A 10,912-nucleotide genomic window follows, 5' to 3' on the forward strand; every position below is an offset into this window, starting at 1 on the left:
AATAAATTATTTTATATTATTTTCTGTGTTAATTAGACATATATACACAAGATTAAACACCAATTATGCTCTGTCGGCGGTGGAGCATCTTTAATACTGTCAAGGATATACTACGTCCTTGAGACTGTATATCGAATTTCGAGAACCATCATATTACAAATATATATGGTTTAGCAGGGGTGACATTTTTTTTCGATCAAATACAAGCCTAAAAATATCTTTGTCTAATCCAAATAGCAGACAGTAAGTACCTTTAGAAACTGGAACCCCTGAAGTAAATAGAACTTGTAATCTATGTTATACTGATATTGGAAACGAATACCATTATGGTTTTCAATGCAGTAATGAAATGGTGAAACGTTTACGAGAAATGTATATACCAAATTACTATTATAAAAATCATAGTGTTATCAAAATGAAAGGCCTATTAACTACATGTAACGTAACTGTTTTGACAAATATACGGAAATTTTTGAACAAAAATTAAAAAAAAAAACCTATTTATTGTAATGCACTGTCGCGCTATGGGCCCAATATACTTGTATGTTTATATTATGTATAGTGACCTCCTGTTACATACTTGTATGTCTGAGAGTGAAATTAAATCTGAAATCTAAAAACATCATAATCCTTCCAATTAGCTGACTAGATTTCAAGATTTTTTTATTCACTCATGACATATGTACATATGCAACAAGAGGTCAAAAGGAACAAAAATGATCCTGTACACAAGAAAAAGTGCTGCGTTGTAAACTCTATACCTGGCGGGTACTAAAATGTGAAGGGGGAGGGTTATAATAGCTGCAATATATTGTAGCTCAAAAGACTTTTACACCGATAATGGTGTCGTCTTTAAAAAGGTATAGTAGGCCGGGTACGTATATTCGTTCTAGGGTATAACCAGATTACGTAAGATGGTGTTTAGTGTGACCTGACACGCTTTGTTGATTGGCTACGGAAGCCTGTTAGGGTCACATTGAAAAAAATATTTTGTCGTTATAACGACTAAGTATGTCATAGCTAGTCGTTATAACGAGTTACTTAGTCGTTATTACGACACAGTTAGTCGTTATAACGACATAGGTAGGTCGTTATGACGAGATACTAAGTCGTTATTACGAGATACTATGTCGTTATTACGAGATACTATGTCGTTATTACGACATAACTAAGTCGTTATTACGAGATACTATGTCGTTATTACGACATAACTAAGTCGTTATTACGAGATACTATGTCGTTATTCCGACATAACGAAGTCGTTATTACGAGATACTATGTCGTTATTCCGACATAACGAAGTCGTTATTAATTTAAGACATACTAAGTCGTTATAACGACATAATATTTTTTTCAATGTGACCCTAACAGGCTTCCGTAATTAGCAACATGTCTAAAATATCAGAAACATATATATATGAGATGAGTTATACGAGTTAGCGATCGACCATTATGTGTATATGTACATCATTGCGTAAAAATGTATGACAAGTTAATAAAATATATCATTATTATCAGCGACGTATATAGTATTTTATATCTGTGTATCTATTATTATTTAATTTCAATTCACACAGGTATTTAAATGTTGTATAATGTCAGAAACATATATACACATATGTATATAATTTCTGATAATGTCAAATTTTGTGTTGATACACTTACAAATCCTTGATACCGTTCGAATACATAACATATAACAAGTGTATGAAGCACTAGTAATTAAGTTAGCGGTGTATACATACATGTACTTATGTTTTTGATTACGCGTTTTATGTTTATGCAAAGTTTGAAATCGTGAAAGCATTTACAAATGGCATGTCGAGAAAGAACAACTCAGAAGTAATGCATGATGTCAATAATGGGATTTCTGAAATTATATGACCAATAAACGTACTGTTTTTTTGTTTGTTTAAATAACACACGCAGGGAAAGTTAAAAAAAAACAAAAAAAAACACGACTTATTGTATATATTACTCTGTATCCGAGCTTCATAGACTAGAAATATTCAATCTTTGTAATACTTCATTCTTTTGTTATACCCCCCTCCCTCCCAATATATATTATTGTATGTCTGTAATGTCTACGTGTATTGACCTATTTAATTCATTTGCGCTATACAGATTTTTTGAAATTCATAGGCCAAGTGATTATTTATTCATACAGAAACATATATACTTATATTCCAATGGATAATTGTTGGACCATTATTTTCTTATTTCTGTATTCGTCTCCTTTTACATGTAGATGTCAAAGTGAACGTCAGGTACCGTATACATTTCCCGAAGTTTGATTATTTAGTAATTTATTAATTTGTAGATTAAATCTGTGGTAAAAAGATACTGAGTCGTGCACGTATAAAAGTTTACAACTACGTACATTGTATACAAGGTGATCCCTTTAGACTATGTATTTTAGCCCTACATGTAGTTTGAGTTGCAATACTTCCTGATATATTCATACAATCATGTAATAGTATCGTCTTCATAATAGTATATCTTTATATTTGTAAAATTTCTATAGCTCCATATCAGAATTACATTTATGTCCGTATTTGCAGAAACATGCATATATGTATATGTATACATATAGTTTCTGATACATGTAATATACTCCATTATATACCAAACAGCTCACTGGAGGACGATAACTCGATACCGAAGAGGCCGATTATGATGTGGTTTTCAATATTCTTGTCAGGAGATCAAACATAACAACACATATAATTTTCCATTCCATTTACACTTTAATTATCAAACTTCAGGATATATATTTTTTTAATTTTCATTATGACATCTAAAACATAATATGACAATATACAACATACATGTGTTCATTGAAATTACATAATGGTCGATCACTTACTCACCTGTAGATATTTTTACCAGAAGTGTGCTAATCAACAAAATGTGACAGGTCACTAAACACCTTTCTTACGTAATCGGTTTGGGGGGGGGGGTTTAGCCCCCCCCCCCCCCCCCCCTTGTGCCGGGGCTGACCACGCGTTGTAGTGGACAACTGCACGATACCGGTTTAGAGATTGCAACGCAGCACGACATCGATACCATGATTAGCTAGCTATAATCGGAAGGATTATGATGATTCTTGAAATCTGCTATTTGGATTATTGTTGTCAAGGATTTGTAATAAGTGAGACTTTAATTAGTCTCTTTACAAAATACACCGTATAGAGAAACATACTTCCAATATTCTCTGAGTTTAATGTTAAGGAATTATATGAAAATGGTATAAAAGCGATGTATGGTGCCATTGCTAAATGTAGGAGTCATAATTTATCTATTGATTGTAATTTAGATATTTTTGATAAAGCTATAAAACCTGTTATATTATACGGTTGTGAGGTTTGGGGGTTTTGTGATTATAAACTTTTAGAGCGTCTCCACCTTAAATTTTGTAAACATATTCTTAAGTTGAAAACATCAACACCCAACTTCATGGTATACGGGGAACTTGGTAGATTCCCATTATCTATCAGTGTTAAAGTTCGCATGATTGGCTATTTGGCAAGGATGATCGAATCATCACATATCAAACTTAATTATATACTGTTCCAGATTAGTAATAATTATACTACACAGTGGTTAAAATGTATTAAAATATTTTTGAAGAATGTAATCTTGTTAATGTTTTCGAGAGAAGGGAAGTCACTAGTTCACATTGTTTGAAAAAAGTAATTTTCCATGCCCTCAAAAGTAATTTTATATATAGTTGGAAAAATGATGTTTTCAACTCTCCGAAAGGTACCAATTATAGAATTTATAAGCATGATTTGATTTTTTGAAAACTATTTGATTGTTCTTCCTCCACGTCTGGCGAAGGCCAATTGTAAATTTAGAACATGTAATGTAAAACTAGCGGTTGAACGTGGCAGATGGAAAACAACGATTTTGTAGCATGTGTAACTTAAACGAAATTGGAGATGAGTTCCAATATCTATTTAACTGTACTGAGGAACAATAGAAAGAAATTTATGTCTAGATACTATTATGAAAGACCAAATACTTTAAAATTTGATACTCTATTTAATTATGTAGTTAACAATGAACTTATTTCATTTACAAAATTCATAATTATTATACATGACAGACTTAATTCAGTTCATTAATATAACCAGTATATCCTATATTTATATTCTAGTAGATGTGTAATATGTACTGTACTATTTCATTGTTAATGCTGTGTACATGTATATGTCCTGTTTATATATTCTCTACACTACTGTTTGTATGTTTACGGGAATAAAATCATTGTCATTGTCATTGTCATCAAGGACGTAAGATGATAATTTATGAATCCTTGAGGACAAATTATGTAACTTAAAAAAAACTTAGATTTTACATAAATTATTAGACATCGACACCTTCAGTCTCATTTTGCTTTGACCTTTGCATTATCTATTTTTCAAGTAAAGACATTAATGTATTAATTTGAACAAGGAATTATAAGTCTCATCTACGTCCTTGATTTGAACGAAATATGAACAAATCATGCTATAATAAATAAAAGGTGAATGTTTTGGTCAAGGAAAAAATAGATAGAAAAATGTATAGATAGTAAAAATGTGAGATCACGGACCCCAAAACTTTGTATATAAAATGAAACCCTCCATTAACTGTTGAGTTAAATAACAAATATGTATACACATGTATAACCAGAAACATATATGTCTATTCGGCTATAACTTGTACAATGTAACAAGCCGTGAAACTTACATGTGCACACGATACAATGTCGGACGTGACACAATTAGCAGATCGTCATCGACTTTTATTTTCCGTTTGGAGTTATTGGATACAAGCAAAAATAAGACTGAAAACAAAAGATGTACGGTATGAGCGCTAAGAGAAATTACAATTTACAAGTAAATTGAAAACCCGCGCGAATCAGGAACATTGAACTGATTTCCAAAGGACTGTCAATGAAGGGGATTCCTGTACTGGGCCACAGAAGACTACGGCATGCTACGGATGAAGGAGGGATCCACGCTCTCAATGAAATTGAAAATAATTGGGTCGATTTCAACTAGAATATCCGTGTTCCATAAACTTATGTCTTAGAGTAACATTGGACCATCAAAGATTCGCGATAGTGTCAGGACGCAACATAAACGGTACATGTTCTTCAGGTCAGACGATTCCACACGCCAAGCCACAGTGGACCATACGAAGAATGTACGTTTTAAAGAAGGAAAGTTCATTATCGTTAGTCATACGTTCCTTGAGAGCCAAATTTTCACATATTCTGATGGACCTTTTCACTATGCGCTTCCGTTGGGACTTCCATGGACCGTAGTCTCCAAGTGAGAAAAAGGGCGTATTTCTTTATATCATGGCCACTAACTTGTCAACCCGGGATCTCTTTGAAGTATATAAATCTAGGCGCATATGGTGAAAATTTGCGTCGGTGAAAATTTGCGTCGGAATCTGCAGGCTCTACTGAGATCCTGAAGAGGCCAAGAACGGGCTCGGTTATGTCCGAAGAGACTGACTAGTTACACAACGGTCGAATAAACAACCTTTATCGCCAACGTTGGTAATTCATTCGACATTAGACATTTTGGACGAAATAATTGCACCCAGATCTCGGTTTCACGAACATTCCTTAAAGTGAACAGTCGGGCAAGGCTGGCTAAAGTCGGTAAAAATGGTGTGAATGTATCCAGTATAATTTCTTATGAAATAGAAAAATATATTCTTTCGTCAAAATCTGCCTGCGTACGAAGAAATTAATTTAAAGTGTTAAAATCCTAAAACGTCCTCCCGGCTGACTATGTCCGTGGTTACATTTCCACGCAGCCTCGCTTTCAATGCTTTCAACCTTTCTTTATTTCAATGGTCAGAACTGGGAAACGTAAGCAGAACTTGAACGTCGTATTTTAAAATATGTGAGAACTTTTGGAAAGCCAATGAACGCATTTAGACTGGTTTTCTTTGCCCGACTATTCACTTTAACTTTAAAGATGCTCCACCGCCGACAGATCATAAACGGTACTCGTGATTTGAACATTAGTTGGTGCTTAATCGACACAAAAAGAATCATTTATTTTGCTTTTGGTGCATGCGCAATTCCTTATAATTCCCAGGAAACTTTTCGGGTCGTAATTAAATGATTTATCTTGAAGTGAAATGAGAAGCTCAAACTTTTCAATGGTGGTAATGGTGTGAAGTAAGTAACTTTTGTAACTCAAGAAAAATACCAATTCGTCTGCTCCTGTTTTTGACATAGAAAAATGCCATTTGTCAGCGATTGAGAACCTGTAACCTGTTATGGAAAGTTAGGGAACATTCCTTAAAATCCGTAATGCTTTCCTATGGAGAATTTTAAGTTAATGGATTCCTTGAAGTTAAGAAATGTTCTTGAGACTGGGCCCAGGTGGTGGGTATATATATACAGAAGTGTAACATTTCAATGGTATGGAGATCTTGTGTCATTGTTGCATCCAGATTTGGGATGTAGTTTCCGATTACTATAAATTTTACATTATATTTTTTTTAATTGTTGAATTCAGCCTCGTGGACATTGTAAGTTACACGCGAGCTGTACTGTATTTATTAAAAAACATTTAAGTACTGTCTGGATTCACGCTACCGATTTGCCCCACGCATTGTTTACTCTTTTATTTTAGGAAAGCAACTTGTTAGCATGCATACCTCTAAGTCATGACAATTTTCACAATAACAACAACTACAATGTATTGTCCCTAAAATAGTGTACTATACGCTCAAGCCTGGAGTCCCCGTAACCAAGGTCAATGATAAATACATGTAGGTGAATAAATGAATAAGGTACGAATGTTCCATCTCCTATTGTTAGCCAAACGCATACCTCGTTTGTATAATGTTACAGCATTACAAAGTTTTTCCGATTTCAATAGTGGTGGCTGCTTGGAGCGTGACTTGTAATCAAATCCCAATGCCTCAGCTGCTTGATAAGTACCTTAAAATGTTAATATCAAGTCTGAAATTGTAATTGTCTTTGTCAGCCTTGTAACAAATTGTGTAGAAAATCAAGAAACCCAATGTTGAATATGCCTCAGACTAGTAACTTAATAATATGGACAGCATCAAGTCTGAAATAATTGTATTTCTGTCAGACTAGTAACTAAAAGTGGACAGCATCAAGCCTGAAATAGTTGTATTTCTGTCAGACTAGTAACTAAATGTGGACAGCATCAAGTCTAAAATAGTTGTATTTCTGTCAGACTAGTAACTAAATGTGGACAGCATCAAGTCTAAAATAGTTGTATTTCTGTCAGACTAGTAACTAAATGTGGACAGCATCAAGTCTGAAATAGTTGTATCTCTGCCAGACTAGTAACTTAATGTGGACAGCATCAAGTCTGAAATAGTTTTGTTTTTGTCAGCTAGTAACTAAATGTGGACAGCATCAAGTCTGAAATAGTTTTGTTTCTGTCAGACTAGTAACTAAATGTGGACAGCATCAAGTCTGAAATAGTTTTGTTTCTGTCAGACTAGTAACTAAATGTGGACAGCATCAAGTCTGAAATAGTTGTATTTCTGTCAGACTAGTAACTAAATGTGGACAGCATCAAGTCTGAAATAGTTTTTTTTTGTTTTTGTCCGACTAGTAACTAAATGTGGACAGCATTAAGTCTGAAATAGTTTTGTTTCTCTCAGACTAGTAACTAAATGGGGACAGCATCAAGTCTGAAATAGTTGTATTTCAGTCAGACTAGTAACTAAATGTGGACAGCATCAAGTCTGAAATAGTTGTATTTCTGTCAGACTAGTAACTAAATGTGGACAGCATCAAGTCTGAAATAGCTGTATTTCTGTCAGACTAGTAACTAAATGTGGACAGCATCAAGTCTGAAATAGTTTTATTTATGTAAGACTAGTAACTAAATGTGGACAGCATCAAGTCTAAAATAGTTGTATTTCTGTCAGATTAGTAATTAAATATGGACAGCATCAAGTCTCAAATAGTTTTGTTTCTCTGAGACTAGTTACTAAAAGTGGACAGCATCAAGTCTGAAATAGTTGTATTTCAGTCAGACTACTTAACTAAATGTGGACAGCATCAAGTCTGAAATAGTTTGGTTTCTCTCAGACTAGTAACTTAATACCGATTTTTATTTATTCAATTCTTTATATTTTCTTGGCCCTTCTTTTTAATATAATGATGTATCAGGTATGATGCTGTTGTTCAATTGTAATTAAGATCATTAATTAAGTTTATACTTTATATGGTAAGAGAGGTGAGGAATCCCTGAGTTTCCTGTTTCTTCGTACCTGTAGGTGTATGAATGACGACAGAGGTATTTATAACTCATCTGTAAAGGAGTTTTGGGAACAAAGATTTTATACATATCTTATATATATATGTCCCCTCTCAAAGAGACAGTACTCTATTGCTTGGAAATCGGGAAAGTGTTGACATTTTAAACAAAACTGTTTTTAACGAAGGTGTATATGTAACAGGATTTGAATCCGGGACCTCTGAACACTAGCCGAATGCTCTACCACTGATCTATCTGGTCACTGATGACTGACCCAGTCCAATCCCGCTAAATATATGTATTGGTGCTTATTGAGCAAATGTTGCTTGTGAAAACCTCTCAAATCTCAGAAACTCAAATTGCAGTTAATGGATTTATATCATACAGTGTTCTAATCTCCATAATGAATCCACTGCTAATTTCGGTCCCAGGATGTGTGTCATTGAATAGAACCTGGGATCTTCCACGCATGGAAAGGAGAAGATAAGAAAAGTCGCCTTTTACAACTGTGTCAAGTGAGTAGTAGGTATAACCCTTAATTCAATGGCAATCAGCTTCGAGCACTTACTACGACTTTGATTCATTTCAGAGTCTATTATATATATATATAATGTACGCTTGAAATGAATCATCCAATTTTCAATCACAAATATGAAAAGTAAATTGCTTTATATATCCCATAGCAATAAATATTTTACGTACACCAGTATAGATATGCGCTGGACCATGCATTACCGAGTAAATGAAGTCACGCTTCACCTCACCTGATTAAACACACAAACAACAAATGATAACCTCTTAAGCCTAGTGTAAACAGGTCCGGATTTCTCGAATTAAAAAACACCGAACTAAAGTCAAATGTCTCTGCTACCCATTTCTATCACAAAGAAACATTGATGTTAATGACAGACAATATAGCCTGGTCGAACACTCAATCTGTAACAAATACATGCACACTAGCGCTAGCTGTGTAAGGCCTTTTAGAGAAAAAATAGAATTAGACACAACAGAACTGGACACAACAGCTAGTAATGAGATGGGACACAATGGGACGGACATGGGTTACACACACAATTACAAATTCTTTTAATCATTTTGCATTTTGCTTGGAAATGTAACATTAGAGGAGAAAATGTAGTGGCCAGACCAGAATTCGAAACTAGGACCTCCGAACACTGGTAACTGAATGCTCTTAACACTCACAGGGATCTTGAGAATTAGTCACAGATTATATAATCATGGACCCACCAGTGTGCCCTAAGTGTTGAAGGGATCTGTCTCAAATATCATGTGCATGTTCCCCTAGGAGTCTAGTTGTGCATATTTCATTTTAAGACTGATCGATGACAGGTAGCCATAATGAATTTTGATAATTGAAATTTATAAAGATGTATCTCAGAAAGTACTCAAAGGATCTTTCTCAAATTTCATATGTAGTATTATGTAGTAAAAGTTTGAAAAACAGAAAAATCCGTCTTTCCATTGTCAGACGTAAATCATTCTTTGGTGGGCACCAATATCCCTCTGGTTGATCTAGACCTTTGAAACGTCTAAAAATGGTTTTAGGGCACTCTGGTGGGTCCATCATTATATAATCTGTAACTAATTCTCAGATCCCTGTGCTACTGCTGAGCTACCTGGTCACCAGTAATGGACCCAGTAAAATCCTACTACAGAAATACTGTATTCCTTGAAAATTACCTCCCTTTGATTTATTCAATCCCAGTGAAAACATTTTACAGTACATGGTTTCTGTTAGAATACATGCATGTATGAAGGTAGAATAGTTTACCAGGTAATATTTTAATAATTTAATTAAAAATAACATCCTTTCAAAGTCATGAGATCAGTTTTCATTAGTTGGAGAAAGTCATTGGCTTGATTTTGAATCAAATTCAATCAACCGTATACTTAATAGCTACTGTAATTATACTTGAACAGATTCGTGGACATTTAAAGGGAGGTAATCTTAAATCTACCCCAATTAGAGGCTGTACTTTACAGAGACACCAGGAGATATTTTGTCTAAAGTGTGCTGTCAATATTTAAATGTTTTAAATTAGTGATTGCTTTTACTGGACCATGAAGAATGCATGCATTGTGCAATATGTTACAGCATTGTAAGTCTAATTGAATAAGTCTGATATTATCCAACTTTAATAATTTTAAAGTTTCACATCATATTTTGTTGGAATCCATCCAAACTTGAGGATTCGAAAACAAAATTTCAGTAAGTAATGCCACTGTCATGATACTATTATGTACATGTATATGTTGTGTTATATATATGGTGCTATAGTCTGTATGTATGCATGTGTGCTTGTATGCATGCACGTATGTGTGTATGTATGTATGCATGCTTGCATGTTGTGTCATGCTATGCATATGTTATGCAGGGTAATTCCAAGCTACGTATGTTCCATATATGTACATTATGCAGGGACTACTTAACACACATTGATGTCTGAGTGGTGCAAGTGAGAGCATATGGAAGTGTTTGTGTATTGGTGTCCCTTTTATGTTTTCTATGTAAAAAAAAATTAAAAAAAAAAAAAAAAAAATTAAAAAAAAAATCATTTTCAGAGTGCAGCCCCTCCATTCTACACAGGCAGTACATCTTCAGGTCAATTTGATCTGAAATGACTTTTTGA

The sequence above is a fragment of the Argopecten irradians genome, chromosome 10 (assembly GCF_041381155.1).
Source record: "Argopecten irradians isolate NY chromosome 10, Ai_NY, whole genome shotgun sequence".
Lineage (NCBI taxonomy): Eukaryota > Metazoa > Mollusca > Bivalvia > Pectinida > Pectinidae > Argopecten > Argopecten irradians.